General features: G+C 45.2%; 1 protein-coding gene across 4 annotated transcripts in view; it reads left to right on the top strand.

The window, feature by feature from the left end:
• The window catches only part of FAT1 (FAT atypical cadherin 1), a 177,155-nt gene that overhangs the window by 120,005 nt on the left and 44,771 nt on the right, over positions 1-12,379 (top strand). The window lies entirely within an intron of this gene.

The following is a 12,379-nucleotide window of genomic DNA, read 5'->3' as shown; positions in this document are numbered from 1 at the left end:
GCCTTAGTGTTGGGCATTTGAAGTGGAAAGGTTATGTGTAAATAGATTAGTACATTTGAATTAACAACTTTCAACTTATTCCTATAATATCAAAGTAAATGAAAAACAAGAGCTTAGCCTTACATATGTGATTCACTTACAAGAAAAGAATTAATAATTTTTAAAAATCAGCAACCTCCATGAGTGTTTCAGCAAGGCATTAAATAAATCATTGTCAATCATTTTGAGAGCTGTGGATGGAAAACTTTCAGTATAGAATCAATATCATTGTTATTCCACAACAAAAAGCTAACTGCAACATATTATGAGCCATCTCTTCCCCCTCCTGTATTAAAAGCCATGTGAGCAAGTGCCATATGATGACATTTCAGTTAACATATCCATTGTGGAGATTCCCTCAAACCACCTTTCAGGGGAGGTGAGGTTTGCCACCTGTGGAAAAGGGTGTATGGCTGGAGGACCCATGACGGGCCATGTGTCTCTGTACCAGCTCTGGCTTGCTTGAAACTTCACTAGCAGGGAGTTCTCCTTGGCTTGGCAGCCTTTGGGGAGGTTACACAGAGAAGAAAATGTAGCCTGTGGCCAGAGAGGATATGACATGCATCACCAGAACCCATCCCAGTCTCCTCCCCTAGTGTGGACCTGGATGCACAGAGAGCACTCCACCAGTTCCATGTTGCAGTGGACAATGCAATGGAGGTGGCTGAGTCCCCCTTCCACACTGAAGGGAGTAGATCCATTCATGGAAGACCCCTGAATTGGACTGGAAGAGTATGCTATGATTCTCTGTAATCTGTTGTAGCTCCTCAGTTAGAGTGTGAAGTATGCATCACTTATAGCTATTTATCTTTTATTTTCAATTAAATGTGGAAAATTCTTTAATGTAACGTATAAATTAAAGTAAAGTATATAGTTAAAATATAAATGTCAAGAAAAGCTGAAGTGAAGGATTGAATACCATTTCCTACCTGCAGCACTGCACACTCCTGAATGCATTTATGGCATATGTGGTATGACACAAACAGCATTATATTAAGCTACATAATATTTGATCAAAAAGCAGGAGCTGCACTTACTACATTTGTACAGTGTAGAGACCTAAAGTTGCTGTTGAAATTTACCATTATTTTTACTTGTTAGCACAGCCTTCATATATTAAAAATGTCTTTTGCATTTCTCTTTCTTTTTAAAAGAGAGAAAAAGTTTGACATGTTTTTCCTTAGTGCTGGAATTTGTCAGGAGCATAACTGCTCTCTCTGACCCCCATAAAGCTTAGGGACCCCTAAATGCTAGAGGGAGAATGTAAGAGTTGCTGCTGTTGCCATCAGTGAAAGTGCAACCAAACTTTGGTCCAGATCTTGGGCTCTCCTTGGCACAGCTCAAGAAGAGGCAGATGGAAAGGTCTCTGAAAGGCAGCCACTCTCAGTCCTTATTCAAGGCCAAATTGATGGTGTTACGTTTGCAAATGAATTGCAGCTCAGCAGTTTCTCTTTGAAGTCAGTTTTTGAAGTTTTTTTTGTTGAAGTAGGGCTACTTTTAAATCTATTACTGAGTGTCCAGGGATATTGAAAGTGTTCTCCTACTGGCTTTTGTATGTTACCTTTCCTGATGTCTGATTTGTGTCCTTTTACGTAGAGACTGTCCGGTTTGGCCAATGTACATGGTAGAGGGGCATTGCTGGCACATGTTGGCATATATCACATTAGTAGATGTGCAAGTGCATGAGCCTCTGATGGTGTGGTTAGGTCCTGGGATGCTGTTGCTAGAGAAGATATGGGAACAGAGAAGGCCACGGGGTTTGTTATAGGGTTTGGCTCCTGTTTCTGTGGTGTGGTGTGTAGTTGCTGGTAAGTATTTGCTTCAGTTTTGGGGGCTGTCTGTAAGCAAGAATTGGCCTGCCTTCCAAGGCCTATGAGAGTAGGGGATCGTTTTCCAGGATAGGTTATATATCATTGATGATGTGCTGGAGTGGCTGGCTCACTACAAAAGTAATTTTCCCTCTTGGTATTGACAAGTCCTCATTAGTTATTGGGAGTGGACAACATCCACCCTGTCTAAATTGGCCTTCAACATTGGTTGCATCTGAAGAAGTGGACTGTAGCCCATGAAAGCTTATACTCAAATAAATTTGTTAGTCTCTAAAGTGCCACAAGTACTCCTGTTCACTTGTAAGGTAACTCTCTTCTCTTCATGTACCAATATATATTTATGCCTGTATCTGTAATTTTCACTCCATGCATCTGAAGAAGTGGGGTTTTTTTAATCCATGAAAGCTTATGCCCAAATAAATCTGTTAGTCTTTAAGGTGCCACTGGACTCCTTGGACGCCTTGTTGTTTTCGTTAGATGCACACAGACTCCCACTCATTGTGTTTAAATGAGCTTGTTGTTCTACATTTTGTAAAACAAGGTGAACTTTGTAAATACTTACTTTGCAATCTCCCCCAGGATAATTGGACTGGAAGTAATTAACTTGTCTTCTTTTTTTCCTCTAAATTCACTGATTGCTTCCAGTGGTTTTCTTTTTTTTCTCTCTCTCTCTGGCCTTTCCCTTCTTATCTAGAGTTAGCAGAAGCAAAGGTTGTGGTTTCTTTTGCAGGAGAACTCAGTCTTCCATTTCATTATCTTTCTCTTTCCTCTGTTGGTGGGATAAGCATGGGCTGTGCTGTTAGACTCTCATATGACTGTGGCACATGGATTGACGAGTGTCCATTAGTAGAAACTATAAAACAGGTGGTGCGTGAACAGAATGTTCATTGGCTTTACTCTGGATATATCACCTTTCAGAGCTCATTCATCTTTCTCCTTTCTCTCATAATTGCTGCCTAACCCAAATGCACCAATCTATTTAAGAAAATCCCCAGGACTAAAGTTGAGAGGGTATGTTTCAGGAATGCATCCTCACATTTGATTTAACTGAAAAAGAGCTCCTGTGTAGCTCAAAGGCTTTTCTCTTTCACCAACAGAAGTTGATCCAATAAAAGATATTACCTCACCCACCTTCTCTCTTAGTTAATTTCACAGACATGTTAATTTATTTTCCCTGAAAATGAGTTATTTAGGACTACCAATGTGAAAATAGAGTTGCACTTAAATCCTGACACCTTTAGTAACAATGATTATAGTTCAAATGCTGAAATCATGCTGGATCTTTGTAAGACCTGATGAGTAGTAAGCAAACTGTGTTAAGCACAAATAAATTATAAATCCGAATATTGTGTTCAGGAATATTAAGTGTAATAAGCCTCCATGGACACCTTTTAACACACAAAATACTTTGACTAAGAACTTGAGTACAAAGAGCAGTTTAACAAGCCTTGATTAACTGTAGTAGTTGTTTCTAAAGTAATCTTAAATTTTACATGCAAAAGGAAATGACTTTATCATATTATTGTCTATAAAAAAATAACAAATAAAATATACAGCCCCATTATGTAAAAACAACCCATTGTATCTGACTTCTAAACTATAAGGCTTTGGCTGGCTGTAAGCCATGAACATCTGTGGAACATTTTAGTCTTTCATGACTTTATTTAAATTGCTTGTTTGAAAAATATCCAGGCAGTAGGCGTGAAGCTGTTAGAGTTTCATATGCAGCTAAATGCATGATGCACAAAGAGAATACACACATTCCAGGCCTCCTGTAACGATATTTGACAGTGGTGGAGATAACTGGGACAATCACATTGAAAAAAATCAAGTGTATTCAAAGTACTAATCCTTTTGGATAATACTATTTTGGCCTTAAATGGGAAAGATTATGCATGGGAAATAAGAACAAATGCATGAACAACTCAGTTGATTTTTGTGAAAACTACTGTTTACTACTTCAGCCACTTGTAGTCACTGGTATTGCTATCCATTTTTCAATAAGTGGAAGTAATAGATAAGGTAGTTTAAGGCTAATTGCAGCAATTTACTTGTTGCTTTTCTAGAAGCAAAATATTGAATTTTGCTTTATGTAAAATGTATACATATGTTATTCTTTGTGGTCAATTAAGGAAAGGAGGATACAATGCCACTCATTGGTTAAATTTGCGTTTTGCTTACAATGACAACGCTGCTCAACAGAAACACTTCTCTGTTAGCAGAATAAGATTACTTTATCTCACAAGCGTTAACTTTTAAAACAGGCTATTCATGAGCAAGAATATAACTGTAGATTGATATAATTATGAGTAAGAAGAAAATTTTTTTCTTTAAACTACATAAGGAAACAAGAGGGTAAACTAGTAAAAATACAAAAAGAAATTAATTGTTTTTAAATTATATTTTACAAGGATGAATGTATTCAAAAGATGAAGACAATTTTTTTGTGGATGAATATTCTCATTTTGGAGTTTTACTTGTTGTGGCAATGACATGTATTTTCTCTATAAGTTCCATCTTAATATATTCCTATCACAGTTTAGCTGTCGCCCTTGTATTCATCCTTGTAGTCCGGCTTACTTTCAACTCTGTTTTTCTCTAGATCTGCATGCACAGATCTCATTGATGTCAGTAAAGAATATGTGCACAGATCAGTGGTGTGATAAGGCCATTTATATACCTCTGTAAAATGTTTTGAAACTCTATGGTTTGAGATTGCTTTATTTCAGAGATCCCATTCTGATCTGTTAGCCTCAAGCATTTCTATGGTATGGTCCTACAGTCTGCATCTTCTCCCTCCAAGCTACTACCTTATTGTATTCAAAGCAATTTTATAATATTTTCTTTTGAATGTAATCTTATACCCTACTTTCTGCTTTATATAGCTATTTTTATTGTATTATGGTTTTCATTTTAAAATGGTATACAGATTGTGGTTTGTATTGTGCTTACCCAGAAGCTGATGCTTTCTGGAGTGGCCTCTAAAATTACACCTACACATTTTTTGCATCCAATTTTTGTTTGTGTAAAAATGAGGATCTGAAAATATTATGTGAAAAACTTGTTTGTGAAAATTGTCAGTGCCAGGTAGATACTGATTTGAAATAGCTTTGAAAATTTGATCCATATACATTTTTATTTTATTTTTACACATCCAGAGACACTGTACACTGCCATCATGTAAGTAGATAGAGACAAAATAATAGCCTTAATGATTGATAAGTTCATGCTGAAACTTAAAATTTAGTTTTTCAACTCCACAACTAGGTCAAACATAAAATGTGAGTCTTAAGTTTTTGGGCTTGAGTGTGACTTGACTGATGTTTGAGCCAGAGACAGAACAAGTGAGAGTGACTGACTCAGTAGCTCAGTGGTTACAGCATTCTCTTGGGAAACCCAAATTCATGTCCCTGCTCTAATGCTTATTTATACACAGTGGAACATCTTCAACAGGAGAGCTTGAGAGACACCTGCAGCGGGATACCTTATATAGCCCAGTGGGTAAGGTACTCACCTGGGTGGAGGAAGACCTAGATTCAAGTCCTTGCTCCACATTAGGCTGATGATGAGTCCTCTAACCACTAGGATATTGAGTAAAAAGAGGCATGTTCTTCTCCTTGTGTTTCTTTAAAACAAAAATGGGGGGGCATAGGCACTTAACTCCAGGAGAGTACAACTGTGAATCCCAAGCAGGTGTCTTCCTCTGGCCCAGATTTAGGTCTGATTTACACTACAGACTTACAGTGGTATAACTACATTGCTCATGGATGTGAAAAATCCACATGCCTGAGCAATGTAGTAATACTGACCTAACCCCCGGTGTAGGCAGCACTATGTTGGAGAGACAGCTTCTCCTGTCAACGTAGCTACCGCTTCTCGGGTAGGTGGAATAACTATTGCAAACGTGAAGAGTGTTTTCATTAAAGTGGTACAGCAGCGCTGAAGTCCTTCTGTGGTGTGTGGTTTATAGTCTGCACAGCTCTCATTCTTTCCTATTGTCTGGTTTTAGGCAGCGCCCCACTCAGCTTGCTGGCCTTTGTTCTCTAAATCTTCCCATGCATTATATAGGGATCCTGAGTACCTGACTTGGTGCTGTGAATTCCATTAGGTGGCAGAGTGTCTAAACATTAGATGTTGCAGCACCATGGCTATGTCCTCTTTGAGGAACTAGCCTTAATTTGTTTAGCTGGCAGCACTTTTCGTGGCTGGGATTAAAGCTGATGTGTTCAGTTCTACAGCAAGACTTGAGCTCATATTCAACATTAACAATGTAGTACACTATGAAGAGAATCCTCTTTGATGAAGACAGTTGTCCTTCACTTCCTTAGTGAAGTGTTAACCCTGAAGTCCCTTCTGCTTGTGTCATTTGGTAGTACCAGGGGAAGTTAAAGTTGATAATACTGGTATTGTGCTCAGCATTCCCCTTCTCAGTTAAACCAGCTCTTCTACAAGTACTTGATTATGTCGATTCCACTCTGGGCGTGCACACGCCCACGTGTGCGGTCATCAGTGACTTTTGCCTTAGCGGTATCCGTAGGGTCGGCTGTGGCACCCCCTTGAGTCCCATGCTGATGCATCAGTATATCAGGCGGCGCTGGCCCTTTGCCCTCTCAGTTCCTTCTTACCACCCGTGGTGGTCAGTCAGAATGCCTTTCCTTGCATAGCAGCGGCTAGCAGTTTTGTCTCTTCTGATTTTGAGCCTTAGGGCCTTGTAAATAGTTTGTTTATAGTAGTTAGTGTTAAGTAATTGTTAAGTGTAGTTAGAAGTTAGAGTTCCATTGGGGACTTTGCCCCAAGCAGGGCATGCCCAATTCTCTGGGGTTTAAGCCCTACTTGGACTGCAACAGCCCTATGCCTGTTAGTGACCCCCACAGCAGTTGCCTCAAGTGCTTGGGGAAATGAAATGTGAAGGACAAGTGTCGTATCTATAAAACTTTCAACTCAGGACCCAGAAAGAATATGATGTACATTTGAGGGCTCTCCTCATGGAGGCTGTTCTCCGACCGGCTTCTGAGCTGTCCCGACTGGACTCTACCCCTAGTACCTTGACCACAGTACGTAGCGCACCCCTGGCACCAAGTTCCACCCGGCACCACTCTCCTGCACTGGTACCCAGAAAGACAACCAAGAAACATGGCTTCCCGGCACTGAGCAAGAAAAGCCATAGGGTGTCAGACAAAGGACCCAGTTCTGGCCACCCACCCACACCTGAGCCATTTGAACATGCTTCCAATTGAGGCCCATAGCCCCTCAAAGGATCCACTGTTGACTACCAGGAGCAGTAGGGGACCCAGACTTGTGGTGGGGTCGACGCCTTCCTAGGCTCTCCCAGCACCTAAAGAGCAGAGGCCTCTACCTGCACCGCTGGCTTCATGTGTGCCACAGGAAGCAGCAAAGGCTCCCTACTAGAGCAGTCCAGCCACCAAGACACCCCAGAGGCAGTGCTTTCCCACTCCGAGCTGCAGATCTCCGGCGTTGCAGCCCAGATCCTCAGGGGCTCACCTTAGATCACTGGCACTGTGTCGCTGTCTCTGCCCTCTTGATGCAGGTCGCCTAGGGGAAGGCACTGGTCTCCATATTATCAGTATCATTCAGCCTCACACTGATCATATTCCCGTCACGATACTGGTCGCCCCAGCACTGGTCTTTCTATTCGAAGTGCTGGTCTCCAGTGGCGACGGTCAGCCAGCAAACGCAGGCATCGACGGCTCCACCATGGTCACCGGAAGGGCATTGTTCCGTCATGGACGGGCAGTTTATCTCCTTGCCAAAGCATCATTGGCGTGATTGGGCACTGGCGGCTGTGTCAACTTCTGCAGCGCTGCCTTGGCAGCATGACCAGTGGCCAGTACAGTGGCCCTATTGGAGTGCATGGGACATGCTTGTGATGCCAGTGACCCTTTTGCACCACTTGTTGGCCACCACCTTGGAGCAAAAGTTGATGGCACCGGGCTCAGTGCAGGAAATGTGCTCAGAGGTCGGGGTAGAGGAGCTAGTGCCCACACCAAAATAATGATGCTCTGGGCCACCCCAGGTGGTAAAATCATTTTCTTCATCTCTGGATGAGGTGGTGGCGGGACTCTCGAGGGGATAGCCCACTGCACGAAGAGAACACCAGGCCCTGCTTCGACAGGTGGCCGAGAACCTTGGGCCTACAGGTGGAGGAGATGGCCGAGAAAGTGGACACCTTGTCCAAAGTGTTCTCTGCCTCTACCCCTGTCTGTGTTGCACTACTAATGCATGATGGGGTCTTGAAAATTGCCACGGCCCTCTAGCAAATTCCATTATCCATCCCTCCCACCTCCAAAAGGGTTGAAAATGAGGAGGGTGCCGTAGCAGCAAGATGCTGTCTTCAAATGGCATAGGACGGGCTGACTTGGCGGCTACGGTGGTCACATCGGTGTGGTCATTGAGGCAAAGCTCCTAACTTCAGACCATTGCATTGAGGTCTGCATTTCTTGGGAGAAACTAAGACCTCCCATTTGATGGAAATGGACTCTTTGCAGAGCAGACAGACGGTTGCATGGGTTGGAGGACACTCGGTCCACCCTTTGCTCACCGGGCATGCATACATCACAGTCTGCAAGGAAGCAGTTCTGGCCATCACCATCACCAAGGCCTTGACAGCCTTGATGGGGGTCTGCAAGGAGAAAGGATAGACTCATGAGCTTTGGTTGTCACCACTTTTCCTCCTGCTCACCCACGCAGCCCAGTCTGGCAAAGCATCCAGGAAACCAGAAGCACTCGTTTTGAGGGTGCACTCGAGAGCAACACCCCAGTCATCCCCTTGGATCCACTTGGTTCTTTCGTCAACTGTCTCCATCCCACCATTCATCCTGGTTTGAGGGTCACTTCGGACCGCTGGGTCCTAGAGATAGTATCTTGAGACTATCCCCTGCAATTCTCGAATGCCCCTCCCTCCCACGCCCTCTCTTCGGTGTCCCTCTTCAGGGACCCTTCTCATGGGCAACACCTCATTCAGGAGGTCGAGAACCTACTTCATCTGGGTGCAGTGGAGGAGGTTCCTCGGGAAAAGGACTGAAAGGGGTTCTACTCTTGCTACTTCCTGATCCTGAAAGCAAAAGGGGGCCTCAGGCCTATTCTAGACTTGTGACACCTCAACAAGTCTTGCATGAAGTTGAAGTTTCGTATGGTCTCCGTGACCTCCATCATTCCATCACTGGATCCGCAAGACTGGTACGTCACTCTTGACTTGAAGGACACTTATTTCCATGTTTCATGGTCACAGATGCCTCTTCCATTTCATGATGGGCAGACACCATTTCCAGTTTAGTCACTGCCGTTTGGTCTCTCATCAGCCCCAAGGGTGTTCACAAAATGTATGGCACCAGTGGCCATTTACCTGATATGTCAACGGGCCCAGGTCTTCCCATATCTTGACGACTGGCTCATCAAGGGCAAATCTCCAGAATAAGTGTAGAGGACCCTTGATCTGGTGCTCTCCACCTTCCGCAACCTGAGTCTGTTGATAAATGACAGAAAATCCACCTAAGGCCTGTTTAATGGGTAAAGTTCATTGGAGCAGTTCTCGACTCCACATGGGCCACAGCCATCCTTCTGGAGGCATGTTTTCAGGCCATGTCAGACCTGATCTCTCATGTGAAAAGCCACCCAATCACCATGGCTCACACCTGCCTGCAGTTGTTGGTCACATAGCTGCATGTACATACATAGTCACCCATGCCTGGCTCTTTCTCCAGCCTCTGCAAGGATGGCTGGTGTTGGGGTGCTGAATCACATCCGGTTGTCCATGGAATGGTGGTTGGACCCCGGGTCAGTGTTGGAGGGAGTTCCCTTTGTGACCCTGTCCCCATCAATGACGTTGGTCTCCAATGCTTTGGACCTGGGCAAGCTCAGCACATAGGGACGATCTGGCCCTCTATATCAATGTCAGGGAACTCAGAGTAGTTCACCTGGCCTGCCAGGCTTTCTTGCTCCATTTGAAGGGCAAGGTGGTGCAAGTCCTGATGAACAATACTGCAACGATGTATTACATCAACAGGCAGGGTTGAGCCAGGTTGTTGGCCCTTTGCCAAGAAGCTGTCCGCCTTTGGGGCTTTTGTGTGTGGCATGCCATCCATCTGGTAGCCATGCACTTGCCCGGGACCAGGAACGTATTAGCAGATCACCTAAGCAGGACCCTCTCATCTCACCATGAGTGGTCACTCCATCCAGCAGTAGTTAGTACAATCTTCCAGAGGTTAGGGACTCCCTAGGTGGATCTGTTCGCGTCCAGGCAGAACAGGAAGTGCCTTGTGTTTTGTTCGATATAGGGGAGGGACAGGGGCTCCGTCAGATGCCTTTCTCATCCTATGGTTGGGGTCTCTGATGTACACCTTCCCACCAGCGCCATTGATTCACAGAGTCCTCATGAAGATCAGACAGGACAGGTGAACGTTATCCTAATAGTCCCCGCATGGCCTTACCAGCACTGGTTCGGCACGCTGCTGGACCTTTCACTAGGTGCCCCACTGGCTAGACCTGATGTCCCAGAACCAAGACCGACTTCCGCACCTAAGGCCTGGTCTACACTACGCGTTTAAATCAATTTAAAGAGCGTTAAATTGATTTAACGCTGTACCCGTCCACACTACAACGCCCTTTATATTGATATAAAGGGCTCTTTAAATCGATTTCTGTACTCCTCCCCGACGAGAGGGTTAGCGCTCTTTGAAATCTCGAATTAACATATTCGGGATTACAGTTAGTGTGGACGAAAATCGAGGTTATTGGTGCTTCCGGGCGGTATCCGCACGATGTGCACCCACTGACCGCTTCTGGACGCCAATCTGAACTCGGGATCAGCGGACAGCTCAAACAGGAACAAGCCCCGCCGAACTTTTGAATACATTCCTGTTTCTTGCAGCTTCGGTTCTGCTGGTGCGTGCAGTCTAATCCAAAAGAGTCCGCATGTGTGACCGTAGGGAGATGACTACGATCTGATCGCTGTATCGGGGAGACAGGAACTGTTTGTTACAGAGCTCCATTACAGAACACGAAATGCAGCATTTGAAAAATTATTCTACACGCGCTGCGTGAATAAGTGTGTAACGGGAGCAGAGACTCATAAATGGACGCTCAGTGGATGGAGGTTTGTTCTATCCCCAGTCACAGCATCTCTGAAATATTTGCATGGCTGAGCTCCAACGTTTCTGTAGCTAACACAGTGTTTCTGGCGTGGTTCAGGGAATAGCTCCTCAGTTTTCCGTGCCCCCACCACCACCCCATGTGAAAGAAAGACAGAAGTCCGAATCTCTTCTGCTTCTTTCAGTGTCATCCTATGTGTACTGAATGCTTAGACGCGATGTGCATGTCCGTCCTCTCTCCCGCTCCCTTGTGGTAGAAGTACATATGACTGATATCCGTCGTGCCATCAGCCGGTGAGTTGCTTCCTCGGGCTGGCTCAGGTTGAGGGTGGCGGGGGTGCCTGGGTAAATGGAAATGCTCCCAGGTACTCTCAGTGATGGTTTACGAATTCTTCTCATTCTGCCAACTTTTGGCGTTGAAAGCTGTCATAGCCCCCTCCCTTTCCTGTGTTAAAGAATTGTTCCGTAGTGCCTGGGACTGTCATAGCCCGAGCTGCCTCCCCTTCTATCTGTTATTCCTGCATCTTATTAATTCTGGACACATGAACACTGCCCGTAGCCCGGAAGGTTGGGGAGGAGGAAGAACGGGTGGGTTGGTCCGGGTCGTCGTGATACTCACGGAGCAGCTGTGCTCTGATACTGGTCCTCTTAATTACAACTTGCCCCTTATTTCTTAGGCAGACTTGACTCTTAGAACATAAGGGATATATAGTCCCAAGTGAAGTCATCCCATTTCCTTTTTGCGTTGCGCCCCTTGCTATTCAGGCGGGGCAATCTTCATGATAGCAGCGGACAGTCGGGTACACGGGCAGTAGACGCCGGTCAGATATCACTTGCAAAAGCAAGTAAGCTGGCTGTGGCGCGAAGTTATCGCCTCCTGTGTCGGCTACGGCTCTGGCATTCCAGTTAACATACATAGCAGCGTCCTCTCGCGCCGGCGAAGATGAAAACGAAGAGCGATCAGGACACGGGGCAGCTAGCTGCCTCGGTGCTCCCTGCTTGGCCGTGCCGTGCGCCCATGACTGATCCAAGGTGAGGGAGCCGGCTTCGGTTCTCGTCCTTCGAGGTCGAAGCCTGCTCTCTATAGCTGAGAGGTGCGGGTGATTCCCGCCCGTGAGTGGTACACAGGGGGAATGAAACTGATCGGAGGGTCTACTCCGTACCCCTTGCTGCGGAGCCGAAGTGGAATGGTCTCACACCGCACCCTCAACATACACAGGGCCACATGGAATATTGAGTGCCTGTTGCGGGGACGTATGATGTCCATGCCTCAAGAGAGAGAGAATGGGCTACGTCGAAGCACGGGCTGTGTCAGCATATCTGGATTCTAGGATCGCTCTCCTATTCTGAATCGCTACTCTTGTGGTACCTATGAGGCATCTTTGCCCCATTACGGCCGCGTTG

This window comes from Chelonoidis abingdonii, chromosome 5 (assembly GCF_003597395.2).
Source record: "Chelonoidis abingdonii isolate Lonesome George chromosome 5, CheloAbing_2.0, whole genome shotgun sequence".
Taxonomy (NCBI): Eukaryota; Metazoa; Chordata; order Testudines; family Testudinidae; genus Chelonoidis; species Chelonoidis abingdonii.
The sequence above is the reverse complement of the archived record's forward strand: the minus strand, read 5'-3'. Positions and strand labels throughout refer to the sequence as shown.